This window comes from Diabrotica virgifera, chromosome 3, assembly GCF_917563875.1.
Source record: "Diabrotica virgifera virgifera chromosome 3, PGI_DIABVI_V3a".
Taxonomy (NCBI): domain Eukaryota; kingdom Metazoa; phylum Arthropoda; class Insecta; order Coleoptera; family Chrysomelidae; genus Diabrotica; species Diabrotica virgifera.
Window position 1 is genome coordinate 149,613,315 of NC_065445.1, and position 17,758 is coordinate 149,631,072.

Genomic DNA, 17,758 nt, shown 5'->3' on the forward strand with positions numbered 1-17,758 from the left:
TTATTTTGTTTTGATATTTGTGCTAAAATATTTGCATTATAATTATCTTCAGTTTGATCCAAATTGGAACTATTGTATTTTCCTCTATTAAAAAATTATGCAATATGAAACCCAAAGTTATTCTAAATATATGGTTATTAGTAGAACAGTAGTCCATACCAAACGGTATATTAAGTATCAATAAAATATTTATAAATAATACCTACAAAACACAAATAAATTTATCAAGACATAAATCATATGATCTCATTTTCAGCCGCCATTATGAGATTTAGAAGTTTTACCAGCAGGTTTTACGTTTTTGCTCTTTGCGCAGAAATTGGCGCAGTTATTGTACAAGAATCTGTGCCTGACACAAAAAATTCTTGTAAGAATCTGTGCCTGACACAAAAAATTCTTGTATCTTATATCGTTTCTTGTATCTTGTATCTGTGATCTGTGTATGACACTATACATTTTTTTGACATATCAGAAACGATATTAGAAATGATACAAGAAAATGCATAGTGTCATACAGCCTTTAGAAACAGCATTTTTCTATAAGATTATTTATTACCAATAGTTGATCGTTTGTTCGGAAGTCTTTTCTAAAACCCAATTCCAATTTATTGTCTAATCGTTTCGTAATGATTTTTGTAAATAGATTATAAATTTTTATTGACATAAATAGACCTAAAACCATATGCATATACATATTGACATAGTATGTACTCTTATAACGTATATTTGGTACATTTATTTCAGCTAGCCACCAATGATCGGTTATTAGAATATCCCGCTTATAAGAATATTTTTGCTTGGCACGAAGACTATTCTAATAAGCGGGTTCGACTGTATTACAAAGAAAAGGTACATATCTAAAAACGTTTTTGAGCAAAAATGAGTCACGATGCATGAAAGAATTTTATAAATAATAAAATTTTGCTATATTATATGTACCTAACCACTTTAAAAATTCACATTGTAAGGCATGAATGACACAAATATTTTTTGAATATATATTTTGAATTTTGAGTCTATACCTAAATACCTACTTGTTATTTAAATACTTTTTAACATTGGTATTTGTATTTATGATATGTACTTTGTAATCGTTGTTTTATTTAAGTCAAGCATAGCCACAGATCAATCTTTATAGTAATAACTTTTCAGTAAGTACATCTAAAACTACCTACACAATTTAATTTATTCATGCCTTACAATGTGAATTTTTAAAGTGGTTAGGTAATATAGCAAAATTTTATTATTTATAAAATTCTTTCATACAGCATGACTTGTTCGAAAACCATTTAGAGACCTTTTCTTTGTAATATCTATAAATTAATAATTTTCCCATTTCTATTTTATTCCAATTTCTATTTGTATCTAATATTTCTATTTGTATGTATGTATATTTTTTAAATAACTCAAAAGGCCCATGCTGGGAGCGTTAACTTTGACACATGGTCACGTGGTACACTGTGGCTGTTAATGGGACGATCTTATGTGTATTCCTTATGGGCGAATTGCAAAAACAAGAGATTATGTAAAATATTACTATTAATTTTGTACAATTGTATCAGTACATAATAAGAAATTTGATATAAATACTGTAGCGGAAGAGAAATCTTGGCCGATCCCCGTATAACAGTAAACACCTCGAGAATGACGTAATCGGATGTGCTAGGCCTCGCCGGAGAATTCTGGAAGGTACGTCACGTAGGCGGAACAAGCCGATAGCTCGAGATGGGAGTCGATTGTTCCAGAATAACAACTGGGTATAAATACGGGCATATTTTGTGAATAAGTTTAGTGTATAAGATAAATTCGTCTGTAGCTTATATAAATAAAGTCGTATATAAATTACGAACCGCTAGTTTTATTGTAATTAGAAGTAATTACACTAATCACGCTACAGTTGGTGTCGGTGTTCGGTAAACTTAGTGCGATATAAATAAGTGAATTACAGAGAGACTTTAAAAGACTTTTGAACTTTATTCGTCGGGAATAACCGGAGTGCGTTGATTGTTCGGTATTCGGAAAGACTTAAAAGACATTGTGAAAAGTACGTGTGTGCCGACTAAAGATGTTGCTAGAAGAACTCTCGCTAAAACAGCTCCGTGAACAATTAGAAGAGTACGAGCAAGATGCCAGTGGGTCCAAGAAAGTCCTGAAAGCACGACTCGACGAGGTCCTCAAGAAGAATGGAGAGGACCCAAAGACGTTCCACTTCCAGACAGCAGAACAAGCGATCTTATCGAAATTTGAAAGTGTTTCTCAAGTAATTAAAGAAGTTAGTAGACAGAACAACGAGAAACTTGAAGAAGTTAGTAGAAAAAGCGACGAGAAATTCGAAAACGTTGCTAAAAGATTCGACGAGACTTCTCAAAAGATTGAAGAAACTTTTAAAGAGGTCTGTAGGCAAAACAACGAAAAACTTGAAGAAGTTTGTAAACAGAACAATGAGAAATTTGAAGAAGTGTCTAGAACATTCGATAAGATACAGAAAAGTGTAGACGACAATAAAGAAATGTTAGAAGAGAAGATCAAACAACTAGAGACTATGGTAACCAATACGAAAGTTCTACCTTCAGTTAATGCAGTAGTTTTGGCCGTAGAAGAGAAGATCAAAGAATTAGAGAGCATGATAACCGATACAAAAGTGCAACCGTCAGTTAATGCAGTAGCTTTAGATCCTGTAGTGAAAGATGAACTACCGAGAGACGAAACGTCGCATAATATGAGATTCAAATTACCACCATTCGATGGAAAGTCCTCTTGGTCCATATATCTTAGACAATTTGAAGCTATTGCGACCGCCAATCATTGGACCGAACAGGAAAAGGCTGTTTCCTTGACTGCTGCTTTGCGAGGTGATGCTGCAGATATATTAAGATCAATTCCTAAGGGTCAAGAAAATTGTTACCAGACCTTGTTCACTCGTCTAGAAAAACGCTATGGAGATGCCCATCTACAACAAGTATACAAAGCACAACTGCGAAGTAGAAGTCAACGAGCAAGTGAAAATCTGCAAGAATTTGAAGCAGATGTGGCTCGTGTGGTGCGGTTGGCTTATCCAGAGGTGCCAGCAGCGTTTTAGAAGAAATTGCAGTAGATACCTTCGTCAATGGGCTGAAAGATAATGAACTACAGAAAGCTTTACGACTAGCAAGGCCGAAAGTTTTAGATGAAGCACTTGCTATTGCATTGGAACACGAAACGGCTAGTCAAACTTCACGAGGCCATAGAGTAAGAACCATTGAAGAAAGTGACGAACACAACGATGAACGTCTGGAGGAAATGATACGGAGAGTATTAAGTAATCAGATGCCAAAGAGACGCGAGCCTAGATGTTGGAATTGTGGAGACGTAGGCCACATTCGTCGTAATTGTAAGAAGATCGTACAGCCGTCGGAAAACTAGAGCGGGTCGACACCAAGGGGCAACTGCCGACCTCGAGAACTAGAGCCCCCATAGTAACTGTCAACCTTACGTCCTCCGGTGGAATCCACAACTTATACATCGAAGGTCGTATCAGTAATAGATGTAGATCATTTTTGGTGGATACAGGTGCAACGAGAACTATCGCACGTCCAGATGTAGTACGAGACCATAATAAATTATCACCTGCAACAGTAAAGCTTAGAACAGCGACTGGTGAGCTAATTAATACATATGGCGAGGCTAATATGTCAGTATCCATTGGCCAGACCACAGTTGAACATCAAGTATTAATTGCCGAGATCTCCGACGAATTCATATTGGGGATGGACGTACTAAGGAAAGTGGGGGCAATATTGGATGTTCAAAATGGAGTTCTCAGGATCAACGGTGAAGAGTTGCCCTTTCACGACGACAAAGAAGATGTCATCCGCTTACTAACTACATGCGACGTAACCATACCCGGTAATAGTGAGAAAATTCTGATGACCATGCTTGATGGACACTGCCGAGAGGGAAGTTTAAGGATGGTCGAAGATGTAGAAAATGTCGAGTTCCTAACGGCGAAAACTTTGGTAAAAGTTCGAGATGTCATCCCTGTAAGAGTTATGAATTTAAGGGAAACTGCTATTAAGTTAAGTAGAGGAGCTTTGATCGGACAGTGTATTCCCGTGGCTTCAATTTGCTCTATGAATACCAATGAGAAATCATCAAAGTCAAAGTATCCAAAAGACCTTGTCGAGATGATCATTGAAAGATGCCAAGACCTTGACTATGAACGAACGGAAAAAGTAAGGTCTATGCTGATAGAGTATCAAGATGTTTTTGCTATTGACACGAAGGATAAGGGAAAAACAAGCATAGTGACGCATAAAATAAATACCGGAGACGCTCAGCCAATCAGACAACGGCCTAGACGACTTCCATTCGCGAAAAGAGATGAAGCCGAAGAGATTATCAAGGATATGGACAAACAAGGGGTAATTGAACCATCGAACAGTCCATGGACATCACCAGTAGTTCTGGTAAAGAAGAAAGATGGTTCAACGCGTTTTTGTATCGACTACCGCCAGCTCAATGCGGTAACAAAAAAAGATAGTTATCCTTTGCCCAGAATAGACGATACATTGGATACTCTCTCCGGTTCTCGTTGGTTTTCCACACTCGATTTAAAAAGTGGATATTGGCAAGTAGACATGGAGCCAGCCGATCGGGAGAAAACCGCATTTTCGATAGGATCAGGGCTTTGGCAGTTTACGGCTATGCCGTTTGGTTTATGTAATGCCCCTGCCACATTTGAAAGATTAATGGAGGCAGTTTTAAGAGGTCTAACATGGAAAACATGCCTGGTTTACTTGGATGATGTAATTGTGGTTGGAAGGTCCTTTGATGAACATGCCAAGAATCTAATAGAAGTCTTTCAACGATTGAGGGCAGCGAACTTGAAGTTAAGTCCGAAGAAATGTCACATGTTTCGACGAGAAGTTAAGTATTTGGGACATATTGTATCGAGTAATGGTGTAACAGCTGATCCTGAAAAGATTGAAACAATTAAAGATTGGCCAGTACCAAAAGATAAACATGAAATTAGAAGTTTCCTTGGCCTATGTACATATTACCGACGATTTGTCAAAGGATTTGCCAATATCTCCAAGCCCCTAACAAAGTTGACGGAGGAGGGCAAAGAATATACATGGAGTGAGGAGTGTCAAAAAGCTTTCGAACAACTACAAAGGGCTCTGGTCAGTGCACCGATATTAAGCTACCCGGGACAGGCAGGAAAATTTGTTTTGGATACCGATGCTAGCAACAGTGCCATAGGAGCTGTTCTCTCACAAATCCAGGATGGACAGGAAAAAGTCATCGCTTATTTCAGCAAAGTCCTGTCGAAACCAGAAAGAAACTATTGCGTTACCAGAAGAAAACTGCTGGGTGTAGTGAAGGCTTGCGAACATTTCCATAAATACTTGTACGGCAGAAAGTTCCTTCTTCGAACAGATCACGCTGCTCTAAAATGGCTCATACAATTCCGTAATCCAGAGGGCCAGATGGCAAGATGGTTAGAACGACTGCAAGAATATGATTATGAGATAGAACACAGGGCCGGAAGAGTTCATTCAAATGCTGATGCCCTTTCGAGACGACCATGCAGTGCAAATTGTAATCACTGTGCCAAATTAGAGGAACGATTTTGCCCCGTGAGACGAACCACCGTAGTTAATGAGCAATGGCAGCCCCAACAGTTACAAAACGCCCAAGAAGATGATCCATGTATAAAAAGAGTATTGGATTGGATGCGGCAAGGTGAAAGACCTAGTTGGCAGAACATTAGTGCATGTAGTCCAGAAGTCAAGGCCTACTGGAGCCAATGGAATTGTCTGGTACTAAAAGATGATCTTCTGTACAGAACCTTTGAGAACGATGATGGTACAGAATCTAAGCTTCAGTTAATTGTACCTAAAAGTAAAGTGTCAGAAGTATTGCGTCAGTTGCATGACGGTACATCAGGTGGACACTTTGGTATTACGAAGACTCTGCAAAAGGTTCGAGAACGGTTCTATTGGGTGAACTGTAAAGATGATGTAAGAAGATGGTGCCGAAAATGTGAACTGTGTGCATCCGGTAATGGTCCGGTTGGTAAAAAGAGAGCACCCATGAGACAGTACAATGTTGGAAGTCCTATGGAAAGAGTAGCTATCGACATTGCAGGTCCATTTCCAGAAACCGATGCTGGAAATAAATACATCCTGGTAGCCATGGATTATTTTACAAAATGGACTGAGGCCTATGCATTACCAAATCAAGAAGCTGCTACCGTTGCAGAGGTACTTGTTAAAGAATTCTTTAGCCGATTTGGTGTTCCCTTGGAGATCCACTCCGACCAAGGGCGAAACTTTGAGTCAGCTCTTTTCCAAAACGTTTGTAAATTGATTGGTGCCAATAAGACCAGAACAACACCCCTGCATCCTCAATCAGATGGGATGGTCGAGAGGATGAACCGAACGATGGGTAAACACTTGTCCAAAGTTGTATCTGAACATCAGCGAGATTGGGACCAACACATTCATTTATTCCTGATGGCCTACCGCTCGGCCGTAAATGAAACTACAGGTCAAACACCAACCTGCCTGATGTTGGGTCGTGAAGTTCGGTTGCCCTGCGACCTAGAGTTTGGCTGCGGACCTTCCGAGGAACATGTTGCAGGCGAAGACTACGTTGACCGCCTGAAATTACGAATGAACAACATTCATGAACTTGCCCGACAACACATCCAGATAGCCAGTGACAGAATGAAAGATCAATATGATTCTCGATGCAAGAATGAAAGCTTCGAAGTAGGTGATCTTGTCTGGCTTTATAATCCGCAACGTCGTCGAGGCTTATGTCCTAAACTGCAAAAACAATGGGAAGGTCCATATGAAGTTAAGAAGAAAATAAATGACGTAATATATAGAATTAAGAAGTTGCCAAACGGTAAACCAAAAGTTATTCACATAAATCGTCTTGCACCATATGCTGGCTCAAATGAAATAGAAGAAGCACGAGTCCTCCAACAGGAGATGAAAGATGTCGCACAGCCAAGTTTTAATCAATTTATGTCAAATTACGCAGCGAGAAAGAGTGCTAGATTCGGCGTGACCACAGAAGTTCAGCAAGATCTGTTTGGTGTTCCAGAAAACGTCTCTCTGGCCCACTGTGTTGCCCAAGACCTCGAGATGACTAAAGGAATATCGTCCGTATTCAATAGAAAGTTCGGCCGCCTGGACGAGTTAAGAAATCAGCAGCCTAAAATTGGAAGAGTACTGCGATTGGAAGATGGTCCTCGATCTTTGCTGTATATGGTGACCAGAAAGTCTTATACGGACACGCCAAGCTACGAGAACATATGGCGTGCTCTAACTAATTTGAAGAAAATCGTGTGTAATTATGACATCAAAAATTTGGCTTTACCAAAAATAGGCCATGCAGTAGAAAATCTGGATTGGAAGATTGTGAGAAGCATGCTTGAAGTGGTCTTCAGAGGAACTGGTGTACAAATCACTGTGTGTTGCATGAACCCGAAGATGTCGTACCCTTCAAAGACAGTAGACTGTTATTTCTTCTTGAAGGGTGTATGCAGAGCTGGAGAGTCGTGTAGATTCCGCCATCCTGGGCCTTCATTTAGAGTTGCTGATCGAGACGCTCAGATCTTAAGAGGGGAGCAGTGTAGCGGAAGAGAAATCTTGGCCGATCCCCGTATAACAGTAAACACCTCGAGAATGACGTAATCGGATGTGCTAGGCCTCGCCGGAGAATTCTGGAAGGTACGTCACGTAGGCGGAACAAGCCGATAGCTCGAGATGGGAGTCGATTGTTCCAGAATAACAACTGGGTATAAATACGGGCATATTTTGTGAATAAGTTTAGTGTATAAGATAAATTCGTCTGTAACTTATATAAATAAAGTCGTATATAAATTACGAACCGCTAGTTTTATTGTAATTAGAAGTAATTACACTAATCACGCTACAATACTATATATGGTAGAAATTGGTCGCGTTCACCAGAATAATCCGAGTGCAATCCGATTAATTTGCGCTGAAACGCTGACAGTTTTTTTACTAGTGAACGACTGACGTTTGACATTCGATTGAGAGTGTTCTGTGTTCCATTTGTTTATGTTTTTATTCTTTGTTTATATAATTTATAACCTAAACCTAGACAGTTTTGTTTTTATTTTAAATAAAACTGAAACTGTCTAAACTAAAATGGATAATATTCTTGAAGAACTTTTGTTTGGGGACGAAATTAGCAAATGCCGTTATACATTTAGCAGATGTACCTACCTCAAATTATTCCAGAAGGATGAGATGAAATTAAATATATATAAACCATAATTCAATATCCAATTTAGAGAACATTTTCGTATGTCCAGAACTACTTTCCAGGTAAAATTGTATAACAAATTAATAACATCATGTATATTATATTGTTATATTTCCAGGAACTATTTAATTGTATTGGTCATATCCACCAATTTGAAAACAGAATAATTCTATTGGAAAAAATTAATGTTTATGATGTGGATGCTAAGTAAACCAGATAATTTGTTGCTGGGGATACGTTTGGTTTGCCAAAGAGCTCTGGACATAAGATTTTCACCCAAATAATATAGAATTACAAAAAATTGGAAATAACTAATCTTGAATATCAATGTGTATATTGAGTTTAATTTTATTGTAAATATTCTATAATATAATTTTATTGTAAATATTGTATTAACACATTTGTGGACACATTTTCATATGCAGACAGTAATTTCCCTTTGTAAGTACATGCATATATAGTCGTATCTGCGAATGGGTTAATTGTAAATCGTAATCAATAAAAATTTTTTGTGAATCAATAAAAAACTGGTTTGTTTGAAAGTAAATGTAGTACAAATGTGGTTATAATATTTATTTTCATGCTTAGATAAAAACTAAATGTATTGTAACACAACCTTTCATATATCTTCCTCCTCCATTGTTAAGCAGAATTTGTTAACAAGAATTGTCCCTCCATTCTTTTTTTAATAAGAGGAATTTCTTCCTTAGCGTTCCTAGTATTTGGTTGTGGCTCTAAAATTGCATTTGTTTCACTGAGAGCATCTAAAAGGTCTCTCAATCCTTATTTCGTTTGACATAGCCATACTCGTAGAAATAATTCTATCTGTATTGATGGTATTATCAGAGAACAACGAACACATGGTGGTCTTCAGAGTGCTCCCAACTAACAGTACCTTATGCTGCTGCGTTTTCTTTTACTGTTTTAACCCTTATCCGGGCAAGTGGGGCTCAATAGGCCCGAAACGCCATGTCTTTTATATGGAAGTAAAATGTCTTGCCCGGATAAGTATTAAAGTGAGCTTTCTCGTTTCAGAATTTTTTATCGAATACAGCTTCAAGATAACGTAACCATGCAAAATAATTATTTTTTCCCTTTATAGGATGCCAGCAACAACTTTGCAATGTAAGATTGCTTGGAAATGTGCTTCTGTATGAGCATCATAAAGGGATGTCTACTGCATTCCCAGTTTATCTCAAGAGTTAGTTGGTTGTGATCAAAGAATCTTATTAAAAAATAGATTATATCTCCCTCTAGTTCTTTTTTCATAGTACTTATATTAAATTTGGAGTATGCCTAATTCTATGAAATGACAACAAATAATATGATTGTAAATAGTTTTGAAAAAGCTGTTTAAACTGTATAATTAAATTTTTTTTAAAACGTCTACTTTTAAAAATTTCGTACCTAGGCCTGGATCCCGCATACCAAAAAAAAGTTGATTAATAGCAAGCTCAGATTTGTTAATAGCTTAACAGTGTCTAGTTGGACACACTTTGATGTATAGAAACACTGGAACAGGGGAAGCCTTAATTGTGGAACGTGCCATCCTGACAAGTTTATGATTGTGAAAACTAGCAGGTTGTTTTTAAGTTTATTCAATAGCAAACTTTGTATATTATAATATATGAAAAAATTTTTGTCCGAAAAATATGTTGGGCAGTTGGCTGAAAGACTTTGGTCGATGGCCTTTTAGTACATTGTATCAATAAAGTATGTCTCTCTCTCTATGTTGGGCATTTTAATAATTCCGACACGTAGAACATGTCAGAGGATAGGAATTATATTGGTGATAAATAGCAGTCTGATTTTGCATGCTAATGAAAGAGTAGCAAATCAATTGGAAGTTATGTCCGACACAATACATGAGACGTTTTTGTAGTCTGACGTTCGAAACCTGTAACCTGTTCAACAATTAAAACTTCCCGTTCCAGTGTTTGTTTTAAATTAAAACATCAAAGTTTGTCCGACTAGACACCGTTAAGCTAATAATAAATTTTCAGCTTGCTATTAATAAACTTTCTTTTGGTATGCAGGATCCAGGCCTATTAACTATTTTACTCGAGCAGATTCCATTTTACCAGCGAATATATATCTCATTCAAAATTCAGCATATCTAGATACTTAACTTAATGAAATCTTACCAGAATAATAAACGTTTATTACAAGAACAAGAAAATTTTGATAATAAATTAAAGATTCGGTCAGCTGTAGAAAGGTTTGAACTAATAAAATGCAAAATTAGAGGATTAAAATTTGATACAGAAAATATTCGATTAACGAACATTGTGTTTTACACAATTTTATAATATAGAAGGCAATAATGTTCTGGATAAATGCAATATTGAGTAGGTATGCTAAATAAAGAAATTAATAATATAACGGTGGGTGAAGAAGAATAAAAAATTGGAAATATTATTGAAAATAACTAATATGGAGTATTATTGTATAGGTATCTACCTACCTATATTAAATTTAATTTTATTGTAGGTAAATATTAATTACAAATAGTTGGTATGCAATCAATACCAATTTTTATAAGATTTGTGAATCAATCAAAAACTGGATTGTTGGAAAATAAATGAGTTAGGTACCTACTATACACATATTGTGTTAATATTTCTAGTAACTATATAAATAAAAAAACACAAATAGTTCTAACTTAATTTAGATATTAACTATATACAGGATACATATAAATAAGAACTACAAATATTTACAATAAATTACATACAATAATTATTGTATTTATATTCAATTTTAATTAAATTGTCCATTTTACTTTGAACTTAATTTTAAAGTTGGCGGGATTCAGCTATCACAGCACAATAACAAATTTAAGGCTGAATAAAATGGCGAGCGCTTCCAATCCGATTAATTCAGCGCACCGTTCACTAGTAAAAGAGCTTCCAATCCGATTGCAATCCGATTCCAAGCTCTCTGTTTGATGAACGCAACCATTGTCTGAATATATGGTATTGTCTGAATATATGAATTGTCTATATATGGTAGAAATTTATACATAAATATAATTTCGATATTAGGGAATCCATCGACCTGTCAAAGTTAAATCACGTGATCTTTGGTTGGCACACAAAACCGTTCTTAACCTAAACTCAATGTAATTTTTGATTTTTCGTATTTGTTTTTCGTCGTGATTTTTTAGCTAATTTAGTATTAAAAGACATTCATTAGATTAATTAGTTTATAAACTTTACGTTTTTGGTGATTTTGAGTGCTGACAACATGCCTGTGACTTGTATAGTAGTGAACTGTGGAAGTCCAACTGATCAGAATAATGTTAATTTTAATTTGTTTTTTGTCGTGATTTTGAGCTTAATATAGTATTTAAAGACATTCATTGGATTAATTATTTTATAAACTTTACGTTTTTGGTGATTTTGAGTGCTGACAACATGCCTGTGACTTGTATAGTAGTGAACTGTGGAAGTCCAACTGATCAGAATAATGTTAATTTTAATTTGTTTTTTATCGTGATTTTGAGCTTAATATAGTATTTAAAGACATTCATTAGATTGATTATTTTATAAACTTTTCGTTTTTGGTGATTTTAAGTGCTGAAAATGGCTAATTGGCTATGTCAAAGCCATTAATAAAAAAAAAGTGCTGAAAACATGCCTGTAACTTGTATAGTAGTGAACTGTGAAAGTCGAGCTGATCGGATAATGTTAATTTTTTTCGTGTTCCCTCTATAGGGCTTTTCATTCACAGTCATTTGTTTTGAGCTTCTGTCATATGTCCTATAATCCGTGTATAGTAATATTATACACGAATTATACAACATCTAACGGAAGCTCGAAACAAATGACAATCAATGAAAAGCCCTATTAGAAACTCATTTATGTTTCCTCGCCTAACTAAATTATCAAAAAACAGGACGCACTCATGCTAGGAATTATGGTTTTTATTAATATTATTACAATTATTTATATGTGACACTAACGTAACTAGTGACATTAATTTTAGGCCAATGTGACAAACTTTATTAATACTAAATTTTAACATTTATCCCCTATTTTGTTAAAACAATATTATTTTGTTTTTCATTCTATTCAAAATAAATGCAGTTTTGACAGGGAATTTGTTTTGTTATTTATTTATTCCATATAGACCTGGATCCCGTGTACCAAAAAAAAGTTGATTAATAGCAAGCTGAAAATTTATTAATAGCTTAACAGTGTCTAGTCCGACAAACTTTGATGTATGGGAACACTAGAAGTTTTAACTGCAGAACAGGTTAAAAATTTGGAACGTCAAACTACGAAAATCTTTATGTAATTTGTCAGATAAAACTTCCAATTGATTTGCTACCAATTCATTAAACTCTCATGCAAAAACCAGACTGGTGAAAAAATCACCAACTGGGCATTTTAATGAGTAGAACACGAAGACCATGTCAAACTACAGGAATCATGTTGGTTAGTAATAGCAGTCTGATTTTTGCATGAGAATTTAATGAAAGGGTAACAGATCAATTGGATGTTCTGTCCGACAAAATTTATGGGATGTTTTCGTAATCTGATGTTCCAAATCTGAGTTTCCAAACTGTTTCACAATTAAAACTACCCCTGTTCCAGTGTCACAATACATCAAAGTTTGTCCAACTGGACACCGTTAAACTATTAACAAATTTTCAGCTTGCTATTAATCAATTTTTTTGGTACACAGGATCCAGACCTAATAGGTTTGTTCATAGTACGACACAAACGATTAGCAACTGCTGCCAACCATCAGATGCATGAGCAGTTAACAGTTAGCGTTGTGCAGTTAATAGTTAGCATTCATAGACTACAAATGCGCATGTGTCTGATGGTTGGCAAGAGTTGCTGATCGTTCTACGAACAAACCTATCAGTAAGCACAATTTGTGATATCCATGGGTAGTTACTAACAGAAAGAGGCAGGATTCGATTTCTAAAACATTTATTTTAGAGTCAAAACATAGTAGTACCTTAAACGATAAATGTATATTATCATTACAAGTTGATACTAATTACAAAAATAAATACACATCTAAAAGACCAATACATAATTACTCATGATGAAGAAGTACATTATAATTAAAAATGAATAACCATTTTCATATCGCTGCAACACAATGCCAAAGACTTCTTATATTTCAGTTCGTTTAGTGAGCGCAACAAGCACTCTGACTGAACAGTTTCAAAACTCATTAGTTTTTCATCAGAGAATGCATATGTTGCTATCTCCAAACCATGTAGCTGTAACATATGTACATGCATTGGGTTCTTCTTCGTCTGTCTTGCTCTGGGCATACTCAGCTAAAAATAGGATTGCTGCAATATGGCTGCAGACTTCACTATTACCGGCCATACGCATACAATGTGCATTTGCTATGTCATCAGAACTGGCTATCACCCCACCCAAGCATTTAGTCGTTTAGCATTAGCTTTTTGGAAATGCTTCACCTAAAAAAAATATTTTATTTTTTTTTGGAAATTCTTCAACTACAAAAATTTATTTTTATTAGAGTATTTGCGTTCTTTACAATGATTGAGAATACTTTATTTAAAATCAGACATTCATATAATATAATTTCATTACATTTCTTAATGGTGAATAAATAAAATAAAGGCATACCTTTCCAACAATAATATGGAAATCAGGAAATCATTAACAATTTTTACTCCATTCAAAACAAATCCAGCTGTAAAATATTTATGTGCCTGAAGGCTTTTGTATGCTTTCATCTGCTGCTTAGAGTAGCAACTGTGAGACTCCACCAGATCTGTATAAATATATATCTATAATAGTAACTTGATGGACTGCACTTTACTGTAAAATCCAATTCTGACTGAATTCCGTATGGATCTAAATCCCCAATTATTTTCAGCTTCAATAAATATCTAAAACAATAAAAGAAATACTGTTATTGCTTGCAAAATTCATCATTATTGATAAATATCGGGGCAAAATGAACAGTAAATAAACATTGTTTCGCCTACCTTTCTCGCAACATCTGGAGTTTCCAATAATAATTTCCTTAAATAATCAGTTCGCATTGTGGTAAAGTTTATAAAGTTCACAAAAACAGGAAACGAAATCCAAATGAATCCAAAATACGACGATAAACAATGAAAAATCATTGCACACAAACTAACGAAGAGGTTATGTTTGTATCTATTTTTCAATGATTTTTCATTGTTTATCGTCGTATTTTGTCTATTTTCAATTCATTTGGATTTCGTTTCCTGTTTTTGTGAACTTTATAAACTTTACCACAATGCAAACTGATTATTTAAGGAAATTATTATTGGAAACTCCAGATGTTGCGAGAAAGGTAGGCGAAACAATGTTTATTTACTGTTCATTTTGCCCCGATATTTATCAATAATGATGAATTTTGCAAGCAATAACATTATTTCTTTTATTGTTTTAGATATTTATTGAAGCTGAAAATAATTGGGGATTTAGATCCATACGGAATTCAGTCAGAATTGGATTTTACAGTAAAGTGCAGTCCATCAAGTTACTATTATAGATATTTATACAGATCTGGTGGAGTCTCACAGTTGCTACTCTAAGCAGCAGATGAAAGCATACAAAAGCCTTCAGGCACATAAATATTTTACAGCTGGATTTGTTTTGAATGGAGTAAAAATTGTTAATGATTTCCTGATTTCCATATATTATTGTTGGAAAGGTATGCCTTTATTTTATTTATTCACCATTAAGAAATATATGGATAACAGTATTAGTGTCTTTTGGATAAATTGGTTCTAAATATTAGATTTATTTATGTTTATATATCTGTATGAAACCAGACATATCGTTGTCCTAATATGTAAACTGCGAACTCCATAATTCTCTGAAAATGATTTATTACTGCCATCGATTTGAATTACTGTCATGATTGTTCTAAAATTATATTATATGAATGTCTGATTTTAAATAAAATATTCTCAATCATTGTAAAGAACGCAAATACTCTAATAAAAATAAATTTTTGTAGTTGAAGAATTTCCAAAAAAAATAAAATATTTTTTTTAGGTGAAGCATTTCCAAAAAGCTAATGCTAAACGACTAAATGCTTGGGTGGGGTGATAGCCAGTTCTGATGACATAGCAAATGCACATTGTATGTGTATGGCCGGTAATAGTGAAGTCTGCAGCAATCCTATTTTTAGCTGAGTATGCCCAGAGCAAGACAGACGAAGAAGAACCCAATGCATGTACATATGTTACAGCTACATGGTTTGGAGATAGCAGCATATGCATTCTCTGATGAAAAACTAATGAGTTTTGAAACTGTTCGGTCAGAGTGCTTGTTGCGCTCACTAAACGAACTGAAATATAAGATGGCTTTGGCATTGTGTTGCAGCGATAGGAAAATGGTTATTCATTTTTAATTATAATGTACTTCTTCATCATGAGTAATTATGTATTGGTCTTTTAGATGTGTATTTATTTTTGTAATTAGTATCAACTTGTAATGATAATATACATTTATCGTTTAAGGTACGACTATGTTTTGACTCTAAAATAAATGTTTTAAAAATCGAATCCTGCCTCTTTCTGTTAGTAACTACCCATGGATATCACAAATTGTGCTTACTGATAGGTTTGTTCGTAGAACGATCAGCAACTCTTGCCAACCATCAGACACATGCGCATTCATAGTCTATGAATGCTAACTATTAACTGCACAACGCTAACTGTTAACTGCTCATGCATCTGATGGTTGACAGCAGTTGCTAATCGTTTGTGTCGTACTACGAACAAACCTATTAGGTCTGGATCCTGTGTACCAAAAAAATTGATTAATAGCAAGCTGAAAATTTGTTAATAGCTTAACGGTGTCCAGTTGGACAAACTTTGATGTATTGTGACACTGGAACAGGGGTAGTTTTAATTGTGAAACAGTTTGGAAACTCAGATTTGGAACATCAGATTACAAAAACATCCCATATATTTTGTCGGACAGAACATCCAATTGATCTGTTACCCTTTCATTAAATTGTCATGCAAAAATCAGACTGCTATTACTAACCAACATAATTCCCGTAGTTTGACATGGTCTTCGTGTTCTACTCATTAAAATGCCCAGTTGATGATTTTTTCACCAATCTGGTTTTTGCATGAGGGTTTTATTGAATTGGTAGCAAATCAATTGGAAGTTTTATCTGACAAATTACATAAACATTTTCGTAGTTTGACGTTCCAAATTTTTAACCTGTTCCACAGTTAAAACTTCTAGTGTTCCCATACATCAAAGTTTGTCGGACTAGACACTGTTAAGCTATTAATAAATTTTCAGCTTGCTATTAATCAACTTTTTTTGGTACGCGGGATCCAGGTCTATATGGAATAAATAAATAACAAAACAAATTCCCTGTCAAAACTGCATTTATTTTGAATAGAATGAAAAACAAAATAATATTGTTTTAACAAAATAGGGGATAAATGTTAAAATTTAGTATTAATAAAGTTTGTCACATTGGCCTAATATTAATGTCACTAGTTACGTTAGTGTCACATATAAATAATTGTAATAATATTAATAAAAACCATAATTCCTAGCATGAGTGCGTCCCGTTTTTTGATAATTTAGTTAGGCGAGGAAACATAAATGAGTTTCTAATAGGGCTTTTCATCGATTGTCATTTGTTTCGAGCTTGCATTAGATGTTGTATAATTCGTGTATAATATTACTATACACGGATTATAGGACATATGACAGAAGCTCAAAACAAATGACTGTGAATGAAAGGCCCTATAGAGGGAAGACGAAAAAAAATTAACATTATCCGATCAGCTCGACTTTCACAGTTCACTACTATACAAGTTACAGGCATGTTTTCAGCACTTAAAATCACCAAAAACGAAAAGTTTATAAAATAATCAATCTAATGAATGTCTTTAAATACTATATTAAGCTCAAAATCACGATAAAAAACAAATTAAAATTAACATTATTCTGATCAGTTGACTTCCACAGTTCACTACTACCTATACAGGTCACAGGCATGTTGTCAGCACTCAAAATCACCAAAAACGTAAAGTTTATAAAATAATTAATCCAATGAATGTCTTTAAATACTATGTATATTAAGCTCAAAATCACGACAAAAAACAAATTAAAATTAACATTATTCTGATCAGTTGGACTTCCACAGTTCACTACTACCTATACAGGTCACAGGCATGTTGTCAGAACTCAAAATCACCAAAAACGTAAAGTTTATAAAATAATTAATCCAATGAATGTCTTTAAATACTATATTAAGCTCAAAATCACGACAAAAAACAAATTAAAATTAACATTATCCCGATCAGTTGGACTTCCGCAGTTCACTACTATACAAGTCACAGGCATGTTGTCAGCACTCAAAATCACCAAAAACGTAAAGTTTGTAAACTAATTAATCTAATGAATGTCTTTTAATACTAAATTAGCTAAAAAATCACGACGAAAAACAAATACGAAAAATC

At 34.7% G+C, this 17,758-nt stretch overlaps 3 long non-coding RNA genes across 3 annotated transcripts; 2 read left to right on the forward strand and 1 right to left on the reverse strand.

The window, feature by feature from the left end:
- Positions 1-7,843: 7,843 nt before the first annotated feature.
- Positions 7,844-8,813, forward strand: LOC126881355 (uncharacterized). The gene is made up of 2 exons (XR_007696813.1): positions 7,844-8,348; positions 8,405-8,813. It is a non-coding gene; the product is annotated as an uncharacterized LOC126881355 (long non-coding RNA).
- A 4,441-nt stretch (positions 8,814-13,254) lies between these two features.
- On the reverse strand, positions 13,255-14,415 carry LOC126881356 (uncharacterized). Its single transcript, XR_007696814.1, has 3 exons — positions 14,273-14,415; positions 13,908-14,173; positions 13,255-13,735 (listed from the first exon to the last, which is right to left on the reverse strand). It is a non-coding gene; the product is annotated as an uncharacterized LOC126881356 (long non-coding RNA).
- A 1-nt stretch (position 14,416) lies between these two features.
- LOC126881359 (uncharacterized) lies at positions 14,417-15,829 on the forward strand. The gene is made up of 2 exons (XR_007696817.1): positions 14,417-14,607; positions 14,707-15,829. It is a non-coding gene; the product is annotated as an uncharacterized LOC126881359 (long non-coding RNA).
- Positions 15,830-17,758: the final 1,929 nt, after the last annotated feature.